The sequence below is a fragment of the Tamandua tetradactyla genome, chromosome 12, assembly GCF_023851605.1.
Source record: "Tamandua tetradactyla isolate mTamTet1 chromosome 12, mTamTet1.pri, whole genome shotgun sequence".
In the NCBI taxonomy this organism is placed as follows: Eukaryota; Metazoa; Chordata; class Mammalia; order Pilosa; family Myrmecophagidae; genus Tamandua; species Tamandua tetradactyla.
Window position 1 is genome coordinate 95,278,088 of NC_135338.1, and position 24,883 is coordinate 95,302,970.

General features: G+C 38.0%; 1 non-coding gene across 1 annotated transcript; it reads right to left on the bottom strand.

Moving 5' to 3' along the window:
- Positions 1-2,034: 2,034 nt before the first annotated feature.
- On the bottom strand, positions 2,035-2,140 carry LOC143652928 (U6 spliceosomal RNA). Its single transcript, XR_013160974.1, has one exon. It is a non-coding gene; the product is annotated as a U6 spliceosomal RNA (small nuclear RNA).
- Positions 2,141-24,883: the final 22,743 nt, after the last annotated feature.

Below are 24,883 nucleotides of genomic sequence, written 5' to 3' on the forward strand. Positions count from 1 at the left end.
CAATGAATTTTGCATACTATTGTCATGTAGCTCTCATATATTTTAAGGGTATTTGTTAATATTGCTGGTTGCTTTTTGGATTTTTAGTGAATTTTTTTAAAAGAACAAAAGAAAAATTTTATTAATCTTAAGGGTGGGAAAATACATGAGCATTAGTATAAATGAAATAAGCATCTTTTCATGCATTTAAAGAGCCATTTATATTTACTTTCTTGGGATATGCTCATAAACTTTTCTAATTTTTCTATCGGGTTAATTGGTCTTTTATTGATTGATTTATATAAATTATATAGACTGCAGACACTTTAAGTAAAAGAAATTAGCCCTTCATGATGAATTGCAACTAGCACTTCCTCAGTTTGTCATGTATTTCAATTTTCCTTTATAGTACTTTGTGATATGCACAACTTTAAATTTTATGTAGTCAGTTTTAATTTTTCATATTTTAATTTTCAGATTCGTAATCTATATTCACCTTTAGTACTCTGAGAAATTAAACATTCTCATACTCCTACCACAAAAATAAGAGAAAATAGTAAAAAGTCAGGGCGGGCAATGGTGGCTCATTGGCAGAGTTCTCACCTGCTGTGCTGGATATCCAGGTTCAATTCCTGGTGCCTGCTCATGAGGAAAAAAAAAAAAAGTACAAAGTCAGTCTAAAGACTGACACAAGATACTTCTTAGTTTCCAACATTAAGGCGTATGTGGCAGGAATAACAGAAAGGATAAAAGGCTAATGAGAAATTAAAATTTACCTGAAACCAACTTTAATCAGGAAGACTTCTTCACAAACAAAATAGGTGGTTAAATAAATAAATCCCAAACATATCAAACCTTGGGCTCTTTTACCCCTTTTTTGGTCATGGACTATTCCAGGGAGATTTAATTATAAAGAGTTCCAATAATGTCTACCCTAAAAGGCAAAGTGAAATTGCTCTAAGAAAAACACTGGTTTGATGGGAATAGATAGGTTTGTCGATTTTAGACATATTTGGTTCATTTTCTGACTAAACTTCAATTCATCACAATCTTTACTCAAAGGGCAACGCTTTTTTTTTGTAGAAATTGCAAACTAAATTTTAAATTAGCATTAGACTTCTACCCATAATTACCTAAACAATATTGAAGTAGATGTCAATCAAGTATGCAAAGATAAAGAGAATTTCAATTACAAAATTTGAAGGGAAAAAAAGGCTTAATAATATACTTAAAATATCGACAAATTTAAGTCAGAATTAGCTCTAGGACATTTTATTGTGTTTTTACATTACTAGGATGAATAACTCAACATTAGCAGAAATGCTGTTAAAACTGCTACTTGCTTGCTAAAAGCTGGTCATATCAATGAAGCAAAGCATTAACAGTATCAAGTTATTTTGAAAAATGAAATCACTGCCTTCTGATTTAACTTCCAAGGGTAAGAAAGGCCAAAAACCCAATTTCATACTTTCTATTATTGTCCATAAACACAAAATAAAGTCAGATCAATGCAAATAATAAGATACTGTGACATAACTATCCCACAGCAAAATCCTACTTTCTTTCTGGAAGAAGTGGGATTTTAAAAAAATTCAGGTAATTGAGAAGCAACTAATTTTGATTTTGATGCCAGATACTGTTGTGTGAAAAGCTATAAAATCCAAATGTTTTCTGTGTCATTCAACAAAGAAAGGATGAGGGAGGCTGCTCCAACAAACTGCACCTGCTATGCCATTCTGGAACCAGTTGCTATCAACTCTTCACTTCCAGTGCTCCAAAGTTGTTAATTTATCCCACTCACCCTCTATCCACTCTTAACTCCCTTTGTATCAAGAACCTGATTTCCTTTCTTCAACCACTTTCAATTTACTGGAAAACTCTGACTTTCTGTTTTGACATTGATCCTAACCCATTCAAAATTTAAAGAAAATGCTTTAAAGTTAAAGTGGACATGAAGACTAGATTACTTCAGTGTTATGGAAGTTGCAAGGAAACTTAGTTTGTAAATGCCACATGGGTTCCTTAACTATGTAGAATAGTATAACCTGGCTTCAAAAAAATATGGAACACTTCATGAATTTGTGTGACATCTTATGCAGGGGCCATGCTAATCGTCTCTGTATCGTTCCAATTTTAGTATATGTGCTGCTGAAGTGAGCACTTCAGTGCATTTTTAAAATTACCTTTTATAACTGGTTATTACGAGTATTTTGGAAAATTCTGAGACTGGTCTTTTATTTCCAATCTCACAAGTTTGAATAATCTTGAGATTTCTGCGTATGATCTTTTGTTCTTACACATGCATTTGATGTGTAAATATTTCTATTTCTCGCCTTTTTTCCATTTTTGAGACTGCTTTAATTTGTAAGTTGCCAGCATGTTATGTGCCAGAAATAGAGTGGCTTTTTAAAAGGGAGGATTTATTAAGTTGCAAGTTTATAGTTCTAAGGCTGTGAAAATGTCCGAATTAAGGCAAGGCTATAAAAATGTCCATATTAAGGCATTCATGGAAGGATGCCTTCGTTCAAGAAGGCCATTGATGCACTGGGTTTCTCTCTTACCTGAAAAGACACATAGTGACATCTGCTAGCTTTCTCTCCAGGCTTCTTCAGTGGCTTGTTCTGTCTGTTCTGGTGGCTCTGTTGGTTCTGGTGGCTCTCGTGACTCTAAAGCTTTTTCCAAAATGGTTCCCTCTTAAAGGGCCCCAGTAAGCAGCCCCACCTTGCATGAGTGGAGACACATCTCCATGGAAACCAACTAATCAAGGTTACCACCCACAGTTGGGTGGGTCACATCTCCATGGAAACAAGAACGCTCCCACCCAGCCATATTGAATGAGGATTAAAGGACATGGCTTTTCTGGGGTCCACCAAAGATTCAAACCGGCCCAGAGACCTACACAATGAATAGTACTGGTGGAGTTTTCAGTGATCACACATCTCAGTTTGCCCTGGATAGTCCCAGCTCTGAACCAGTATTTCATCATGATTACTACTAGTGCCCTGTTCACTCCCCAAAGCATCTAAGTTTGGGTGATAAGTTTTGAGATGATTTTAGTGATTGGGTTCTTCCGTGCCTTGTTCTTCACTTTATTGAGCATGTCTCCTGTGCAGTGGCCTCCTGCATTTTAGTTTACACAGCCTCATGAGCAAAATTTTAAAATTATGCACATAACATAGATATTATATGCATATAAATTATACATTTACCACTGAATTAACTTAGTATATAGAACCCAAAACATATACCAAAACAGCTATTTTGAACAAATAGATTTAAAAAAATCATTGTAAAGAGGAGTTCTAAATATTTAATGTCTGTTATTCAGTGGAACTTGGTACATATCCCCCAGCTATGCACACCTGCTTTGGAGACTATGCTATGAGCAGTAGGCTGATGTCAAAGAAACTCTGTTTTAGTTTTTATGTATTAGTAGTTTATTTTGTTTGTTTTTTTCCAAAGAGATATGGATGTTACATTTTATTAATTGCCTTTTTGTCATTTTTACAAATGCCTTTTTATATTGTTGTTGAAACAAATGAATAAAATGAATTATATTAACAGAATTCTTAATATGAAATAGTCTATATCAGGATTCTTTGACATAAATGCTTTGTCATTTTTTTGGATTTTTTTTGAAAATTTGTTTAAAACTGAAATTCATTTGTTAACCATTAATTTAGCATTTTTATCAAAGTTCATCTGAATTGTCTATATTTTAAAATTATGATAATTCATAAATTGAGAAACATTCTTCATTTTCTGAAGCAGTTTAAATAGCATAGCGATTATCTCTCAGAGATTTCAAAATATGCTCACATGACACAACGTAGAACTTGCCCTTTAAGTTGAGTACATATATGCTATTTTCTTCATGTTTTTTAGCTTATACAAGTTTTCTACCACTTTTTCAGTCAGTTCTGGCAATTTCTATCTTCCTATTATGCATTTAGATCAAGTTTTCAATTCTGTAATAGTGTTTTTTTAAAAAAAGTGTTCTTTTAACTGTTTCCTTTATTCATATATTAGCTTGCTCCTTTTCTGTTGATTAGACTTGCATTTGGTTTATCTATTACATTTCATATTTTAAAGAAAATTATTTTGATTTGTTCACTATTATTTTTTAAATTTCTAAATTGCAAATTTACACTATTTTCTTTATGAATTCCTTAATCAACTTTTTTAGTTTATTTTCATTTTTATTCACTTCTTCAGCTGAATATGTAGTTTATTTCATTTTACTCTGTTTTTATATTAGTAATGAAAATTTTTGAGGCTATGAATTTATCTCTGGCTGCAGCTTTGATTGAACTCCATAAATTCTGATGTGTAATGATTTCATTTGTGCTAAACTCTTAATATTAATATTAGTATTTAATAGTTGTGGGTAAAGGTCCCTATTTAAGAGAATAAATTAAAATTTGATGGGATGGTGCAATCGTGGCTCAGTGGCACAATTCTCACTTGCCATGCCAGAGACTCGGGTTCGATTCCCAGAGCCTGCCCATGACCCCCCCCCCCAAAAAAAATAATGAAGTATATTTTGATTTTTGTTCATTTGTTTTTCCTTATTGATTAGTGAAGTTGTGGGTATGCAGGAAAATCATTCATAAAATACAGGATTCCCTTATACCACCCTATTATTACTGTTTGCATTGATGTGGAACATTTGCTACAATGGATGAAAGCAATTTTTTAATAATTGTACTCAACTATAGTTCACTGTTCATGTATGACAGTTTCATAAATTTTTCTTAAATTTTTATTCTGCTACTTAACATTTCCCCTTTTAACCACATTCAGGTATATATTTCAGGGCTGTTAATTGTGTTCTCAATTTGTGCTACCATCACCACCATTCATTACCAAAACATCTGGATTGTTCCAAGTAGGACCCTGTACATTTTAAGCGTTAATTCCTCTTTCCCTATTCTCAACACAGCCCCTGCTAATCTATACTCCAGATTCTGACTCTAGGGGTTTGCATATTCCTGTGATTTCCTATCAGGGAGGTCATACAGTACATGTCCTTTTGTGTCTGGCTTATTTCAGTCAACATGACATCTTCAAGGTTCTCCCACATTGTCTATGCATCACCAGGTCATTACTTTTTATGGCTGAATAACATTCCAATTGAAGTAGATTTGTTTTTAATTACCATTTCATTTTATTCTAGTCTAAGAACCTTCCATTTATACATATATTTTCATTGTTGAAGTTATCTTTATAGGCTAATTTATGGACCTTTTTAATAAGTTTTAAAGGTAAACTTGATGGCTATAGGCCATTCTAGACTCAGACTCCACTCATTTCCATAATGCGAGTGGAAGGCTTGACTTATGAAGAACAGAAAGAGTAGGAGAGGAGAAAGCATGAAATCTTCCTCGATTGTAGAGAGACTCTACTTCTCATTATTGTCTATGAGAAATATTTAAATAGCACCCAGATCATTCTGATCAGCACCCAGTGGAGGAAAATACATTTAAGTGCCTATAAAAATACAATATGAATCCTGCACACCAGCAGATGAGCTCATTTGAGTTCCACGGAGAATGCTGCATTTCTCCTTTTGCTCAATTTCACGGGTATTCTGTAAACTAAACTGGCATTCTCATCAAATCAATTTATTTACATTCTTAGTAACACAGTCATTTTTTTTCCACACAGTCATTTTTATATTTAAAAGTCCTCCTGTACATTTTAGGTTTGTTTTAAATTGTTCATTTCAGTGTGGTTTGCCTGTGGGAGGAACGAGAAGATACGGAGAAGCCAAGGTGGCCACGGGTTTGCTGCCCTCTTCTAGCAATTTACTTTTTCTTTCTTTTTTGCATGGGCAGGCTCTGGGAATTGAAACTGGCTCTCCAGCATGGCACACGAGAACTCTGCCTTTGAACCACAGTTGCCTGGCCCCCTCTTCTAGTAATTTAAAGCTTTTACTTTGTATGTGAGAAGGTTCCTGAAGGAGCCTGGGACACTGTGTCTTTCCTGCAGAGCCACTCTCCCTTGGTAAGCCCTCCTCATCCAGAAGGCTTTCTCCAAACTTTGTCATGTTCCTGGGACAAGCCTGTGACAAAGAGTTTGCCAGTGAGTGGAACTTGCCTGGGTCTGAGTTCTGTCTCCTCCAGACTGACACCTACCTCAGCTGGTCTTGGCCACTACAAATCATTAAAAGCTCTGCTGAATTTTCTTACCCATTTGTCTGGACGCTGCTCTTTCTGGTCTGTATGGTCCATCTCTCTTTGGTTGGGTCTTTACCTCTTTGGAATTCCTTAGTTGTACCAAAAACTCAACCCTCTAATGGGTTCAGAAGGAGGAATGATTTTGCAGTTTATCTGTTTGTTTGTTTGCTTCTCTCATTCATAGGGTGGGAGTGCTGTTCTTACTAGCTTTTTACATCCTAAGCAGAAACCTCAGTGGCATTTGATCGAATGATAATATTTAAGAGTCTCAAAATCAATATTTACTTTTTGAATTAGTATTAGGTCTGTGTTACAGGTGAGAGAAAATTTATGCAAATTAACATAAGCTAAATATTTATATGTCTGTATTTGAACATACCTAAATCCGCAGTTAAAGTATGGTGGGCAGTGTATTAGTTCACACTACCAAGAAGAGTAGAAGTGCAGTTTGCCTCGATTCTTAGGAAAACAAGAACCAGCTGAAACATCCTGGCCTTTCTTGAAACACCTCTTTACCCCACTACTTTTCCTGTTATCTTCACCTGTTTCATGCCTTCTTATTCATGCAGTAGGGATAAAGGGTATGGGCCACTCTAAGCTCACATCCTAGTAGCTCCATGAACAGAGAGGAAAGGGCTTTCGATACTCAAATTTGAAAATTCCTGGGAAGGGGTTCATGCTTGTTCATAGGTTAATAACTCTGACTGAGTGGGTAACATACAATAGTAAGCATGCTGGAGCTTCTGTTGCCATTCCTGAGGTCTTGAAGGAATGAGGGGAATCTGGCGATTGAAATGAACTTTGATTAGTAGAACGCAATTGAACCATATGGTTGGAAAGAATTGCTCCCAAGAAAAGGGGGTTGATATACAAGACAAACAAAACAAAAATTGGCTAAATACCTCTTCTTGAAACATTTATGCCTCACACATTTCACTGGAGTCATACAAAATCCGCATTTTCCAGAGGATAATTTCAAATCCAACTCACTACTAAATCCCATTTCAAAAGGTGTTTTGCATGACATTTTGAAGATCTTGTGACCCATACCCAGCTCTACCACCACATCTCCAGGTCATCCCTCTTTTTGCAGAGTCTGTGGCTCTTCACAGTTGAAGGCTGTCAGTTCCAGTGATGGTTTGTCAATCATCTCTGTGAAGACTGCTTTCTCCAGAGGGACTAAAGACTGGTTCTCCTACTGATGTGGGCTGTCATTTTGAACCAGGGACACCTTATACTGAAGAGTTAGCATTCTCGTTCCCTGATTTAGACCAGTAGGACCCGAGAAAGGCCAATTCTACCTCTAGGACCCGGGGATCCTACCTCTCCTCCAGTTTTACCCACATTTTCTGATTTCTTGTGAGATTTTCTGGAGTCAAAGAAGCTGAATCTGTCTTCTACCTCTCACCTTTCTTCAAACCTCATTCAACCCTAATTTATGTGAATTTGCTTCACAACATGTGAAGTGTCATAGAACTTCAAGAGATTTCTAATAAAGCATTCTAAGGTAGATGAAGCTTGCACAAACATCTGTCCAGAAAGGAAGCAGCAGCATAGAAACTAAACATGCTCTTGTGAGTACCAGAATTCCACTGGTCCCTTTGTTCATCACAGAAAATCCTGCAAAGAGAACATCTTGTCATATTAACATGATATGATGCCTGCTGCCAATACGAGAGGCTTTGATGAGACTGATCAAGTGAGACCACTACTTACTTACTTGGGATGTGGGATTTGTGCCATGTTCACAGAGTATTAGAGCTAAATAGGAGCATCTCTACAATTTAAGGTAGGTTTGTGATCCTATATATTCTAAGCAGATATCTTCTATAGCATGCCACCACACGTGAGCATAGATAAAATGCTCTAGGCTTGAAGTATGACACAGTGCATTACAAGTAGGATAAAAAGATGAAAGTTTGACTACTGGCTTTTCTACATAGCAACTGTGTGATCTTGGGCTTATTTATTTAATCTAGTTTGGATTCACATACCTCATCCTTAAAGTATGCATAAAAATACATGCTGGGTGGCTGCAATGATTAGAAACATGTGCCTGGCTCATATTGGATGCCCAATAATGACAGATCAAATTATTACTAGGTTCAAGTGGAATCCTTTTGTAGGTCAAACAATATTCAAGATAAATTTTTTTTCTGTCCTGTTGTTTCCTTTACAGATATTGACTCTATTTAGGCACAGAACTACACCCTAAATTTATTATCTAAAAACTAATTAATTAAAGAAAAATAGACTATCATGTTCTGGTAAGGAAAATATAGAATCACATTCTATTTTTGCTTGTTTTCTCTCTTCACTCTCCCATCTTTGGCCAGTAATAGCTATGCACCTCCTTTTGCAGCATAGGGCAACTAAGCCAAACCAGGTCCTAAGAATAAACTATTTGTGTGTGTTGAAGTTACAATATTTTTGCTAAACAAGCATTCATTTCTCCCTCTGTTAATATCAGTTTCCTGATTTTCTTTAGGGAAACAGCACTCTCCCTTTCTCACTCCTGGTGGTTCGTGTGGTGGTTAAGGGGTTGGCACATAATCCAGCTCTGGCCAATCAGAGACTCGTACTTCCCTGGCATTTGTTCACGGATGGGCCCAGTCATCAGAGCCAAGGAGATTGAATGCCAGGACTTTTGTTAGAAATGCTGGGATTATTGTGAGAATCAAGTGGAAGTCTGTCAGCCAGGTCAATGATTTTGACTCCATAAGATGAGGCTGGACTGAGAATGGAACCAACTCAGAAGAAAAAATAAGAATAAAAGAGCTGAAAGATGGAAATTACAAGACTGAATTCTGATTAATAACTTTGAGACCCAGGATCCAGCCATGCTTGATTTTTCACACTTTATTCTTTTGTACTGTTGAGTTGATCTCTGTCACTTGTACCTAAAAGGTCTTAGATGACATACAGGGTGGATCCAGGTTTCATGTGGCCTGAAGTTTCCACAATTTGGGCAGCCTCTTGAAGAAAAGAGTACAAATTTCTGAAAAGAAAATAGACTCAAAAGTAATTATTTATGAGAATTTTTAAAGAAATCACAACAATTATAAATGTTGAAGGACTTAAAAATATCACAAGCCTCATAAAATCTAAATGAATAATTGTATTTTTAAAATTGATTATTGTTAAATGTTCTTTTCCCCTATAGTTTTTTATTCTAGTCTGTTTGCCTGGCCATACGAGAACAATTTTTACTCTCATTTTATTAAAAAGAATAAAATTCACATTTCCATGGATAGTTGATCAAAATTTGCTTTTGTGTTAAAATTTTGACAGTTTAGAAAATATGTATTTTTTTTCAGATTTGACAAACTATTAGAAAGGACATTATTATCAAAGTAAAGAATTATTCTCATGTTTGGGAAGACATCTATCAAGATTCATATATGAATTGTAAAATTTCAAGGAATTTTAAATTTTCTTGTGTACTGACTCATCTAGAATATTCTTTGAACTGCTGCCATTCATTATCCATTTTGTCTAAATTTTCACTGGTATCCTAGTTATTATGGCATAATATGGGTATTAGGTTGTATTTGTCAATGTTATTATTTCATGTCAAATTAGCTTATATTTAAATCTTTTTCCAAAGTGTTTAAATTATTCACTTTTCTTGATTCATTGTATTATGAAGCAATGCAAGAAGCTAGTATTGATAAGTTTATAAACTCACGTGCTATATTATATTGTCAGGTATGTTCATAATAAGAATGAATTTTTGTTTGAATGAAAAATCTTCTACCTACAACTTTGCAAATATTATGATTGGGAGAATTTTCCATAGATAGCTGCTGGCTCCATTTATATTAGACCTTGTTTATCCTTCTCTATCATATTTTGGTGTTGAGCACCTTGGAATTGTAGCCTTGTACAATCCTTGTCACCACAACTTTGTGCCACAATGCTGGGTAAGTGAGCATAGTGAACAGGAGAAGGATTCTCAGAAACTATTCCTACATTGGGCTGGATAACAGTCACCTAGTTATGGATGTGGCCATAAATCACATTCATATCATTCATTAAACCCAGCCCAACCTATCCCAACTCAATTTCCTCTTAGCTGATTCCCAAAAATGCTGACAACCACTCTAGTGTTTTCTATCAGGAAGAAAAATATTGGGTGGGGGTGAAAGGCTCAGAGTGGAATAGGATGATGGTCCTAACTGATGATAGTCAGAATCGCTTAGTTTTGCAAATTTTGCAGAAATGTACTACCAAGTTAAAACATGGCAAACTCCCTTTCAGAGTCTTGGGAGAAGCCCATGCAAATGAAGGACCCTGAAAAATAGGGAAAATCTATATCTGTTGACATAGTATATGATTTGGAGGCTGTGGGGAACTAGGGTACCTCTAATTGCAGTTCTCTGTCCATTTTGATACTTCAGAAATCAGAAATACCATTTGCCCTCTGATTGTTAAGGCTCAGAAGAAACCATTGGGCTTCTTCTTCTGTGATGTCCACGTGGAGCTGCCAGGATTTACATGATTTAAACATGTAAATCTTTGAAGTTAAGAGTTGCTTTAATGAGTGAAATGTCATCCTAGTTCAGATCAAAGAGCACACCACGCTTTGCCAGCAGCCCTAAGAGTAATTTTTAGGGAAAGCAAGTGATTTTCCTTATTTTTCAACTTCAAAATATGAAACTTCCTTTTCTAAATATCTCTAATATCTTTTACTTTACTTGCAGACCCTACATTTATTCCTAGGAATGGATTGCCTGACATCTGTGACTCCCAAAATTAGTAGAAATCCTGGCTTATACAAGATTAATGCTGCTTATGGGGGATTTAAAGGAGCTTTTTCTTAGGTCAGAGTAGGTCACATACCAAGAAATATTTGTGCTTATTTAACCAGTTAGGAGAAATTGAAGATTAGATTTACAATTTGAGAAGTAAAATGGAGCCTGGGGAATTTAATTGGCCATTGCATGTGTGCTTCATTGGTTACCAGCAATCTCAAGATCTGCCTGCTATGTTGAAATATGGAGAGTGAGTGAATCTTGGTAATTCCCAGTTTACTTAATCAGATAATCTTGTTCGAATGTAAGTTGACAGTGGGAAGACAGACCTGTAGCCCAAGTCCATTTAGTCAGGGCTTCCTGTCCTCCCACAGGCTTGTCCTCTGGATGGCTCTTTGGAGAAGTTAATGAGCAAGAGCTGTAGAGCTGGAGGTCTGCAAATGGCAGGGCCTTGAATCCTGCTTCACAAACTTTGCAGGGGAGCCTTGGAAGTTCAATCCCCCTAGAGGTAACGCATAAAAATCACCACCTGCTCAAGCCTGTTCACCACTTAGCTTGCCAGGGAAGATTCAGAGATACCACTTGCCGTAGTTGGATTCAGTTGGCAACTTGGCCAGGTGAAGGCACCTAGTTCTGTTGCTGTGGACATGAGCCAATGATACGTGCACCTCATCTGTTGCTGATTACATCTGCAGTCAGCTAGGAGGTGTGCCTGCTGCAATGAATGATGTTTGACTTAATTGGCTGGTGCTTAAATGAGAGAGTACAAGGTAGCACAGCCCAAGCAGTTCAACATACCTCTTCTCAGCACTTGCAGCTCAGCCCAGGCCTTTGGAGATGCAGAAAGGAATCACCCCAGGGAAAGTTGTTGGAAGCCAGAGGATTGGAAAGAAGGCCAGCAGAGATCGTCCTGTGCCTTCCCACGCAAGAAAGAGCCTCAGATGAAAGTTAGCTGCCTTTCCTCTGAAGAACTAATGAAATAAATCCCCTTTTTATTAAAAGCCAGTCCATCTCTGGTGTGTTGCATTCTGGCAGCTAACAAACTAGAACAGATTTGACACCGAAGAGTGGGGTGTTGCTGCAGTTTGCAAATACCAGATATGATAGAATAGTTTTTTTGGATGGCTAAGGGGAAGATTTTGGAGAAACTGTGAAGAGAATGATGGAGAAGTCTTGGAATGCTTGAAGAGACTGTTGGTGTAAACAGAACCACTGCCAATCTGGACAAAGGGGGACACAAAAGGGACAAATTGGAGTCTGCAGAGTGAGAACAATGGAAGCTTGGGTCTGAAGCCAAGAAACCTCAGCCAGGAAAGTGGACCCACCTATATACATGGAGAGGGTTAGTTTACCCTGAAAGGTGAGGATGAGTCTCCCAATTCCTTGCAGTAGAAGAATTGTGCCACCCCAGGCCTTGGGAAAGGTACAGCACACTCCTTGGGGACAGGGGAGAGCCTGGTTGCCACCACATGGAGGGGTTGAGTGTGTGCCCAGAAATGGCAGAGAGCCCAGGGGTGGCCCCAATTCCTGGAGAGAGTGGAGCCGAGAAAAAGGTAGTCCCCTCAATGTTCCCCAAGGTTGATTTGGAAGGAGGCAGGCCACTGCATAGACCTTTGGAAAGGGTGGAACTGCCATTTTCTAAAGCTGAAGAATAAATGATTTTCAGACTTTGAAATCCAATGGTGTTTGCCCTGCAGGTTTTCCTTCCAATTTCTCCCTATGGATCCTGTGACTATCCCTCCTTTGCATATTGGCACCAGACAACTTGTTTTGAGATTCACAGGTCCACAGCCAGAAGAGAATTTTTTGTACCTTAATATTGTTTAAGGGGATGCATGTAGTTGCCAAGTTGAAAAGGGGTAGACATGTGGTAATTACATTCAGTTGTCAACTTGGCCAGGTGAAGGCACCTAGTTCTGTTGCTGTGGACATGAGCCGATGGTACATGAACCTCATCTGTTGCTGATTACATCTGCAGTCGGCTAGGAGGCGTACCTGTTGCAGTGAATGGTTTGACTTAATTGGCTGGTACTTAAATGAGAGAGTGCAGGGTAGCAAACTGGAACACCACTCCTGGAGTCTGAAGATGAATCCTTGAAGGAAGCTTCCAGGGAAATTGCTGGGACATAGATCACATGGACATTGAACCCACCAGCGCAGTTCACTGGCTTAAGAATTCCTACACCTTGCTTGTTCAGCATTAAGCACAACTAATTAGCACAAACTCTGGAGTCAGACCTAAGTTCAAATTTTCAGTGGTGGGACCTTGGGCAAGTTATTTAATTACTGTCATCTTACTTTCCTCCTCTATAATTTGGAAGATAATAAAGTCTATTCCTATTTGTATTTTTCTGATGGCTAAGTGTGGCAAAATGGATAAGCATGTCCATGGCTGGGCTGGGTATAGAGTATCATTCAAGAAATGTTTGTTCCTTGAGTTGCACTATATGTCACTGTTTTAGTTTGCTAGCTGCCGGAATGCAACACACCAGAAACAGATTGGCTTTTAATAAAAGGGGATTTATTTTGTTAGTTCTTCAGAGGAAAGGCAGCTAACTTTCATCTGAGGTTCTTTCTTGTGTGGGAAAGCACAAGATGGTCTCTGCTGGCCTTCTCTCCAGGCCCCTGGGTTCCAACAACTTCCTCCGGGGTGATTTCTTTCTGCACCTCCAAAGGCCTGGGCTGAGCTGAGAGTGCTGAGATGAGGCATGCTGAGCTGTTTAGGCTGTGCTCTCTCATTTAAGCACCAGCCAATTAAGTCAAACATCATTTTATTGCAGCAGGCATGTCTCCTAGCTGACTGCAGATGTAATCAGCAACAGATGAGGTTCACATGCCATTGGCTCATGTCCACAGAAACAGAACTAGGTGCCTTCACCTGGACAAGTTGACAACTGAATCTAACTACCACAGTCACCCTTGGCATTAGGGGGATGGAAAGTCTGACTCACTCTCTGGACCTGTACATTACAAACACCCTAAACTTAACTGCAATGTGGTACTGTATTAAAATATTCTACCTGTAAAAGATGGGAAGACAGTCTTGGTAGAGCCTGATTCAAAGTTTCCTTTTGAATTAGGTTCATGGGATGAAGCTAAGCTACACAAAGACAGATCTTGAACCCCACAATGATGTCATGTTGAGTGGTACTTGTAAGATTAAAACCATTTGCAAAGGTGATAAGGTAGGGTACCTAGGAGTTTGCTGCTAGATTAAGTGATTTCATTTATTCATATTCCTGTACTCTAGTTGTTGTGGAAAATTAGCCAAGAAAAAGGGACCAATTCTCTGGAATGGATAAATAAAGAACCACCCCTCCGTAGATGGCTCCAAATATTACACTATTTGGTTAGACACCTCGTTTGGAAGAAAAGTATTCCCTGAAGCGGATTAAGTCTAACAATTATTTTGGTTGTGGTCCTATCCATTAACTGGTTTGATGACGTAAGATATATTTATTGAAAAAAAAGACTGTTCTCACTCAACTCTTAGATCGTTCTGTTTCTACCTGAATTTAATGCGATTCAGTTCCACTTAAATAATTTGTTAAGCTTTCACTACATTGCAGAGAATTTGCTAACAACAATAGTACAAGGATAATTAAGAAACTGACCTTTTACTTCAAATCTAGTTAGTGACAGACTCAAATAAATAATTACTATACAGTAGGGTAAGTGCTATAGTGGAAGTATTCTTAATATAATTTGCTAAGTGTCTCTTTAAAAATATAAACATATGGAATATTTTTCCCCTAGCAGAATCAGAGAAAGTTTCATAGATAACATTTTTTGCTTGTATGTTTCTTTAAGAATAAGTAGAAATTTGCCATGGGAAAGGGTGTGGATATTAGCAGAGGGTAGGCAATTGGGAAAACATATTGCAAGAAAGGTGAAGAGAAGAACTGGAACAACTTTGGTTAAGTTTTTGCTGATGGATAAGGGAAAGATGAGGATTATAGAGACAAACATAGGCAAGGCAGCAGGAAAATGGGGGAGAATTAGATGCTACACAGTGTGGGTTGCTAGCTGGATTAAGCATCAGGAGACAGATCAGGGCTAGAGATGGGGGTTTTCCATGATCTTTAGCGATGCAAAGTTAAAGCCAAATGTTTTGGGTCACAAGTGTCTGAGTTAGATAAACTTGGATTTGAATTACAGGCCTGCCACGACTAGCCATGTGACTTAATAACCTACTAAGTTGCTTGAAAGGCTGAGCTTAAATGTGAAGAATAACACACCGTCATGGTTTTGCCAAGATCAAATAAGGTAGTAAGCATAGTGTGATGTGCCTTATATGGCCCATAGTAAGAACTAGTTATATCCAAGTTGTCATTCGATGTAAGATCACAGAGAGAGACCTGATAGTGCAAGTCCCATTGGTGGGATGCAAGAAGGGTTGAGAAACTCTTGAAGTTTTATAAGCATTTGTATTTGTTGGAGGAGATGGACCAAATTTTTATTATATTCCCCAAGGTCTGCTGCTCAAAAAAAAAAGGTAAGTACATGCATAACTCAAAGATATTGAGGGTTTGGTTTTAGAGCACAGCACTAAAGCATATATTACAATAAAGCAAAGCACACTATTTTTTTGGTTTCTCCATGCATATAAAAGTTATGTTTACACTACACTGTAGTCTATTAAATGTCTAATAGACTAAAAATGATTTTATTTTTAGGCTAAAATGTCTAAAAAATCAATACACATATCTTCATTAAAATGTAGCAGACACATTGTGAGCACTTGCTGCAGGAAAGATGGCACTAATAGACTTGCTCAATGCAGTATCGCCCACAAACTTTCAATTTGTGTAAAAATTTCAATATCTGCAAAGCACAATAAACTGATGTGCAATAAAATAAGGTATGCCTGTACTAGTGCTAAAGAATGCAAAGGAAGGAGATGAACTTTGAGGAATTCCAACAATATGGAGGCAAGAAGAGGAAGAGTTTGTAGGGAAGGCTTTGAAGATGAAGGATTATTCATTAATAGGGTCAGTTAGGCTATAAAATGGCCCGTGTTCCTAAAAATTCCCATGTGTTATAGGCAGAAGTTAAGCTCCAATGACCTTCCCACCCTTTTATGAATACGTTTCATGGCCAAAAGGGCTTTATAGATGTAATAAAAGTTACTAATAAATTGGCCTTAAAATAGGGAGATTATCCTGGATTATCAAAGTGGACACTAAATAATCACCAGAGTCCTTAAAGCAGAGCTTTCTCTTAGCTAAGGAAAAAAGGGAAATTCAGCAGAAGGCTGGTAGTTTGTCAAAGAGACTTACAGCACAGGAAAGATTCCATGCATCATTATTGCTTTTGCTTTTAAGATGCAGTGGATCATAAGCCAAGTTATATAAGCATCCTCTAGAACTCAGGAACAATTCCCAGCTAGGGGCTTACAAGGAAACTAGTTCCTCAGCCCTATAATCTCAGAGAACTGAATTTTGCCAGCAACCTGAATGAGCATAGAGGTGGATTCTGCTTTAAGAGGCATACAGTAAGAGCCCAGTTTAACCAACACCTTCACTTTGGCCTTGTGGAATTGTAAGTAGAGAACTCAAACAAACCAGGCTGAGTCTGTACTTCTGATCCATAGAAAATGTGAGACAATAAATCTGTGTTTTAGACTGCTAATTTGTGGCTATTTATTATGGCATCAATAGAAAACAAAAGCACTCTGTTATGCAAAATAGTGCAATAAAAACTACAAGGTTTATGGGATTGGGAAAAAACACTAAAAAAAAATTATCACTGATACATAGAAAAAAGAAGATAAGAATCTAATAAAAATTATAGCACAGTTTTACTAATGTGGCTCATCAGCTGCAGTAAATTGAGGTCTCTGGTAGATGTTTAAGGTGTGTGCATTTTGTGAATTCCTACATAACTCAGTTCAACTGAGTGCAGTTTTCTGTGTTCACCTAGTGGTTCTTGTGGACATGGATGAAATCACACCTAAACAAATGCAGAATTTTCATTATGCTAAAATTGTTTCATAATGTATCAATCATTCTGGAACAAATTTTGCATTTTCAAAATAGGCATTGTAGAATTGACTGTATATAGGAATAATGAAAATGGAAAGCTGTATTCAGCTGTCTGGATGATTGTCAATCTTCTTGACAACTGGATTAGCTGATTGTTGTACATAAGGGGAGATAATGCCATGACCTTGCTTAGTTATAGTCACCCCAACAGGTCAATTGCAAGGGCAGGCCTCCTCAAGGTCAGCAAGAGCAAAATACATAATCAGCACGTTTCAGTTTCTCAAAAGGTGGACAGTACGAAACCAAACTAAGTTTGGGATCTGTGCTTCAATCCTAGGAGTCAATTTCTCATTTTGCAATGGCCTGGCTAGTGTAAATTTCTTTGTAAATCGTTTAAACATGGTCTCATTCTGGTGTGTTTTTAGTCATCAAACCATCAGCATTTCTCATGGATTGTTTTTCTGCTTGATAACTTTTCCAGTGTCAAAAGGAGGCTAGTCTTGAGAGGGAAAGCACCAGATCATGTTCATTGGTCAAGAATAAGAATAGAAGGAAAAAATACTCAAGACTTACAGAACTCTGACCCACAACTTGCATCAGTCAGTCCTGGAAATCAAACCTCTCTCTGCTGCAACCAGTACATGAAGCTCAACTGCTGTCTACAGTAACCTGTCTAGTAAGAAAATTGACAATCCTTGTAGCAATCGACTCAAAATAGTCAAGACTTGATCTATAAGGCAGCTTCCCTAACTTTTGCCACCTCTCTCAATTTAGGACAAACTGGAGAAATACGCTCTTCTAACCAATCACATAGGATGCTATGCCTCTAGTTAACTCACTAGTACCCCACACCAACAGCCTCCAACTAAATCATACCTAAGTCTTCCCATTTTTTCACTAGAAATCCTTTCCACTCCTCTGCTGCCCTTGAGCCTTGGCCAATCACAAGTGATAGTGGCTGACTTCCTTGCTATGGCAAATTCTGAATAAGTAACTTTTACTTGTTTTCATTTGGATGGTCTTCCTTTAACTCCACAAATTTCTTCATTGAAATGGGCATCTGAGGTCCAGCAAGGAGGAATTCTTTGTCCAAGGTCAAATATCAAGTTAATGTCCAAACTGGAATGAGAATCCAGGTTTCCTAGTGTACTTCAGTGTGTGGTGAACATATACAATTTGCAAATCTTATGGAGACGCAAGGCCTTCTGCAGAAGAGCAGTCTGCATTTTGGGTTCCCCTCCACAGCAGTCAAAGGAAAGTATGGAAGTCCCATATTGCTCTTATAAAAATCTCAAGATTAATTAATTCTATCATTTATTCAGTCATTCATTATTTCATTTCCTACTTCTACCTGAAATGAGCAGGAAACCAGATTTGTCCTAACAATGGTTAAAGCCTAACACAGCAGGAGCAGGGAATGAGGATCAAGACAGCTAGAAATCTATTATGCAATTTCATCCCTTTTATATCCTTATTTTTGACTTCCTAACCTGGATCAAGTCCTCCTGCAGGAAAACATTCTGAAATATTCGATTTCCTCAACCACTACTGTTTCCAAATACTAGACTCCTCTGGTCAGAGATTTGAGAGCCATTATTTATTTTAAAAAGCAGGGGAGGGATTAAAAGAGAAAAGACAAAAGCCTGGCCCACTGTGCTCTGGAAACTCAATTCTAGGTCCAGTGCTCTTTCTGCCATAGAAGGGATCAAATGTTCTGACTGTTTCAAGTTCTTTCCAGATGGTATGCCATCATCTTGCACCATCAAACCTAAGTGGTTTCCATGGCAACCTTCCCTGCAAATCCATCAATTTTTTCTGGCAATACCATTAGATTCTGTCCCAGGGACCATATTAGAGTAAATTAAAAATAAAACCCTCAAAAATGAAGTTAGGAAAATATCAACTAGCAATAAAACAAATGGTAATCCCAACAATACTCTGAGTGTAGTAAGATTAAGTGAAGAAAACATTACCAGATAATATTGGGTTCAGGAAGTTAATGAAGATTTGATGTAAAGAATAACATTATAAAAGAGGATAGAAGAATTAAGGCAGGAAAGAGCCAATGGCAAAGAACGAAGATTGCACAATCATTTGGGGACAGCCGGCTTCTTCTCCTTATCTCCTTTTTCTTCTGATAAGCATAGGGTCATTGAAATAAAATTAAACTAAAGCCATAAATGAGGTTTCCACCAGGAAAAGCTGTCTCTTGCAGTGTTCAAAGTGGATCTGGGAGCAATGCCAAGTGCTCATGAAGCAATTTTGGAAGGTTCTGCTGGAAAGGCAGGGGTCCCTGTCCTTCCATCACTCACAGTCCTTTACGGAACAACCGGCATATCAGAATATCAGGATCTTATGGTGCAAGTCAGAATGTGAAGTGGCTTGGGCAGTATCCATCTGTCTTATTCCACACTGCTACATTTTTATTACCATTTTAACTTTAGCCAATTATAACAATTGCCCATTTCTTCTCTAGAGCTTCAGCTAAGAGGTTTCCTAAAACCCATCTTTAGTTGATACTATACCATTTCCTATGTGGTTATGTTTGTTATGTTTGTGACTGTCAATCCTACTATGTTATAAATTCTTTGTGGGCAAGGAAGGTTGTCCTAATCATCCCTGTAGTATATACTGTCACAGATAGTGGTGTGGATTCTCAGGAACCAGAAATGTATGAGGACTCAATCCTAGTTTTTAGAAAGAGTTTCTGCCTGTCTTTATTGGTCAAGTAGTCGCTGGTCAGGAATGGTCAGAAGGGAGCAGAGACAGAGGTGTTTTGATCCCTGGTCTATCAGAATCATGATTCCATGTCTCTGCATCCAGGAAGACATAAAGAAAAGGATGATTTGATTCCTGGGAAAGATTTTCCAGATGAAAGAGGTTTCATATCTAAATGAAGAGTTTCCTTAGGGAAAAAAATAGATTTTCCCCTAAAGTGAAAGGAAAGAAAGAAAGGGCTACAATAGAAATAAATAGAATTTTGGGGCACGACAGAGAGAATGTGTGGAACTTTACTAAACTATCCCCCTGGCAGTATCAGTCAGGATAGGTTACATTATGCTCTTGAAACAAACAATTCCAAAGTGTTATGGCTTAAAACAACAGTATTTATTTTCCATCACACTAAATATCTATTGCATGTGGGTTGGAAGCTCTGCTGTGCATCACCCTCACTCAAGACCAAGGTTGAAAATATAGGCACTGTCTGGAAGACTGCAAGCTCTGGCTACCTCACAGTGGCCACAAAATGCTCCAGCCCAGAACAGTCAGACTTCATTTCTGCTTTATTGGTTAGAACTAATCACATGGTCGCATCTGACCCCAGCAACACCAGAAGTCATTTATCCACGTGCTTGGCAGGTAGAAGGCTAGGGATTTTTGATGAATGAAAGTGATGAAAATTTCACATTTATAGTTTTATGTTAGACTTGATCAAAATTAACAGCTGTAAGAAGAGAAAAACCCATGTAACTGTCATAGTTTCTGTCTACACTCATCTGACCACTTTCCAAAGCAGTCTGCTCCAATCCTTAAACTACTTAGAGACCTGGCAATTAATAACATGATCATTCCTTTTTCCACATTTATTTACTTATTTCTGGGGTAAGCAGTGTATGAGATATTGGTGATAAATGGTGTATAAGAAAATTCAGGCACCCCAAATCCTTCCTGATCTATGATTATTCTGTTATCACAATTCCCCTAGACTTCCAGAGAGAAGCTTGTAGACTTCAATTCACAATGGAATTCATAATTGCACCTCTTGAGATAAGACAATTTGAACTACTGCACCCCCCCTAGAAGGGCCTGTCCATCTATTCCAGCCAGTTTCTCTCACCCTTATGCCTTGTCCCTTACATTACCCTTAGCTTGTTCTGACTCCTCACCACAGGGTACAATAAAGTTTATATCTTCTTGAATCAATTTGTATCTGATTACACTGAATGTCCAACATAACTCCTTGGGGTACCTTAGCAAATTCGGTGTAGAATGGCTCATCCCTGCCTCTTCATGATTGACGCTCTTTTTTAGGATCTGTTCTTAGAATTCTTTCTGAGTACTTGCAAACATAGGTCTTTGATCCTGACCTATGGAATCATAGTAAAGGCAGCAGTTTATGCCTCAGCAATATGTTTCAGGGCTAGAAACAGAATGCTAATAGCTTGAATATTGAAATGTTAAACTTCAAAAGGTTAATATGTATTGGAGGACTGTCTATAGTATCTAATGATCAGAAGTGTTCCTATATAGAAAGCAGGAAAGAATTTCATCCCAGATGTAAGAAGTGGCTATTGACAAATTCAAATCGCTTTGAAATGCAAATCGAATTCATTCACTAATGGATCTGAAGGGAGCTCAATGGAGGCACAGTGTGCTTAGTGAATATGATAAAGATTAAAGTTTCCTAAGGCAAACCCTTTTTCCCTTCTCACCTTATATGTAGGAACCCATATTTGAGGTAGCCAAAATGAACCAGATAAAGGGCCACGTTTTCCAATCACTTTTAGTGAGGTGTGGCCACGTGATTAAGCTCTGGCCAAGGAGATTTTAGCAGAAGAGTCAATGCCCAAACACTAATCACTTGAACTTTTCAGTGTGATTCACTGTTCAAGTGTGTGTGCCTCTGTACCCAGGGGTACCATTCCCAGAACTGTGGAAGGCCATGCCTAGGGCAGGTAGATGGGAAGCAACAATTAACATGGTCAAGAACAGCCCTCAGTAAACAACTCCCCAGAGTTGGTGTATAAATACCCCAGAAGACTTCTCACCCTCTGCATGGAATAATTTTAAGTCATGTGTTCTGTGACATTGTCCAGAATTTGTTTGCCAATTATACTCCAATTATATATTTCGATTGCGGCTAAATAATATACCACCTTCCCTTCATCACTTATTACTTAACTAATGCTCCCTATACCTGCTAAATAAACTGCCAGATGTGAATCCTTTCTTCAGGGTCTATTTCTGGTATAACCTGAGCTAAGACATAAATTGTAGTCAGAAATATGAGTGTGTGAAACTTTTGAAAATTCTCCTTAACTGAATGGGTGCACCCTCCATCATCCTTCTCTTCATCCTACTATCTTGACAACAGCTGTGGTGGCTGAAGGGCTATAACCATTGCATGCCACGAGTGTGAGGGAGCCATATCTGTGTAAGAAAAGAGAAAAGACGTGGAAGGTGCCTGGGGCCTGATGGCCATGAAGCCCCCGTTATGGCATCTTGACTTCCCACTCTCAGGACTCTTACATGAAAGAGACTAAACTTCTCTCTTATTAAAACCACAATTGTTTTGTTTTCTAAATTAATCCAGACTTTACATCGAGAGAGAGAGTAACAGAGAGAGAAAGAGGAGAAAGAGGCTTGCTTCTTTGAAATATAATTGCTGAATAATAATTTATGAGTTTGAAAATAATTGCTCAAGTGTGAAACAATGGTTTATTCAGGGTCAGAATTCACCTGACTGTGATCAATTAGATCCAGGCTTGGAGAACTTTAAAAATCTCAAATGACCTCCACCACCTCTGGGACAGAGCTAAGCTCCCCCTGCATTCCCAGCTCTTCGGGATTTTCCTATGCCTAGACCAGATCATCTGCTGCTCTTGCACGCACAGGGGAGCAATCTATGCCCTGCCTCCTTAGTGGATTCCACCTGCTCGTACATCCTCGACTGTCTTGTCTCATTTCTACTAATGCCTTAGCACGCAAATTAGACAGAAATAATACTGCATGAATGTCACTATTTTTCTGCATGTAACTTCTGTACTATGCCTGTTTCTACATTGTTAGTTTCTTAAGATTGACCCCTTGAGATAGGCTCTGTAATTTGCATTTGCACTAAAAGCTAGTTATAGGAGAGTAACTGATCAGAATGATTCTCCTCTGGGGCCTGCACAGTCTACAGAGTGTGGAAGGAGGACTCCAGCATTCATGTGCATGGCTTCTGCATGGACAGGGAGAAACTGCTGTCCCTAATGTCTCAAGGAATAAGAAACACACAGCTCAAAAGGATATGACCCATGGCAGGACTCCCAACCACTTTCCCATCAGACCAAAGACCTGTCAATTAGTTATCCCATTTCTTCTGCTCAGAGTACTGGACATAGAAATTAAACAGACATTCAAATGTCATGGTAGGAGGAGGGAGTTGTCTCTGCTCCAGCCTCACCAGGGCCGGATTTTATCATTCTTTCTGACATTATAGATTTCTGGCTCTGGAAACAGGGGCACTTGATGTTGCCTCCAGGTCAGAGAACACCTGACCCTTACAAACAATAGTAGCTTTGTCCCTTCTGCTGTGCATCTTCCAGGGGATTCACACTTCTTATTGAAGACACTCAGTATGCTTACAAAGGAATGGGGGAATTAAACAGGGAAATAAGTACCGATAATGCACTTTACAAGTGCTACATACTGGCCTATTATTTTATATGTTATGTCTTTTATATGTATATATTTTATATGTGTGTATTATTGTCCTCACTTGGCTTATAGCTACCAAGTGTAAGAGAGCAGATTTGAACCAAGGTCTAAATAAGCCAGCAAATAACCACCAGTGTCTAGACTGAGAGCCTGCCAATATGATTAATCCCTACAATGAATTTATCATCCCTGATTTGAATCTGGAGGAGACCAGTGCTTCTCATGAGGATATTGGGTACCCAATGTCTGAGATCCCCAGTACAATCTGGGATCTTGTGAATACAGCGAGAACTATAGACATGTACCGTATGAGTGGCTGGGCCTGAGCGGGAAACCTAAGTCCTTGAAGGAAAAGTTGTCACTAGTCTAACTTGTCATTTAGGCTAAAAGTCCATGGACATATCTGCTTCAGTATTTTGCCCCCCATTCCTAATTTTTCCAGCTAGATGAAGGACCTAATTACTAGCTTAGCTTTAGAGTATGCCTCTCTACTTCTGTCCTATCCTGGTTTCAGTGAGCTCTTGGCTTATTAGTGTCAGGCTTAGTTTTGTCTCTGCACTTACCTAGCAGCAATGAATACGAGTAGATGACCATTAAAATATCTGACCCCCAAATAAAGTGCCAATGGCCGAGAGATTCCAAACAGAGTTGAGAGGTTATCCTGGAGGTTCTTCTTACACATTAAATAGATATCACCTTTTTAGTTAAGCATAATGGAGAGGCTGGAGGAAACTGCCTGAAAATGTAGAGCTGTGTTCCAGTAGCCACGTTTCTTGAAGATGATTGTATAATGATACAGCTTTTGCAATGTGACTGTGTGATTGTGAAAATCTTGAGTCTGATACTCCTTTTATCTGCCTTATCAACAGACGAGTAAAACATATGGATTAAAAATAAATAAATAATAGGGGGAACAAATGTTAAAATAAATTTAGTAGATTGAAATGCTAGTGATCAATGAAAGGGAGGGGTAAGGGGTATGGTATGTATGATTTTTTTTCTGTTTTCTTTTTATTTCTTTTTCTGAATTGATGCAAATGTTCTAAGAAATGATCACGATGATGAATATACAACTATGTGATGATATTGTGAGTTATTGATTATATAACAAGAATGGAATGATCACATGTAAGAATGTTTATATGTGATTATGTTTCATAAATAAAAAAAAAAAGTAAAAAAAAAAAAAATCTGACCCCAGGTAAGCTCTTCGGATGGGCATGTAAGGAGGGCAACAAACTTGGTCCATGTTGATATGAGGATATTAAGGTCAAGCAACTACAGAGCAGAGCAATGTAGAAAAAACACTGGACTTTGGACGAGAAAAATCTGCATGTACTTCCTAGTTTCACCAACTGATAGCTTTATGGTCTTTCTCAACTCATACAACATTTCAGGAACTTCATTTTTTTATAGGAAAATTTAATAAAGAGATTAAGAATGTAATATAGAGATTTTTTTAATTAAATGGAGTAATGTTTGTGGATGAGTTTTATAAACTATAAAGCATTATATAAAAATGCCTAATTACTTGTAGGACCACTAGGTATGGCTGACCCAATCA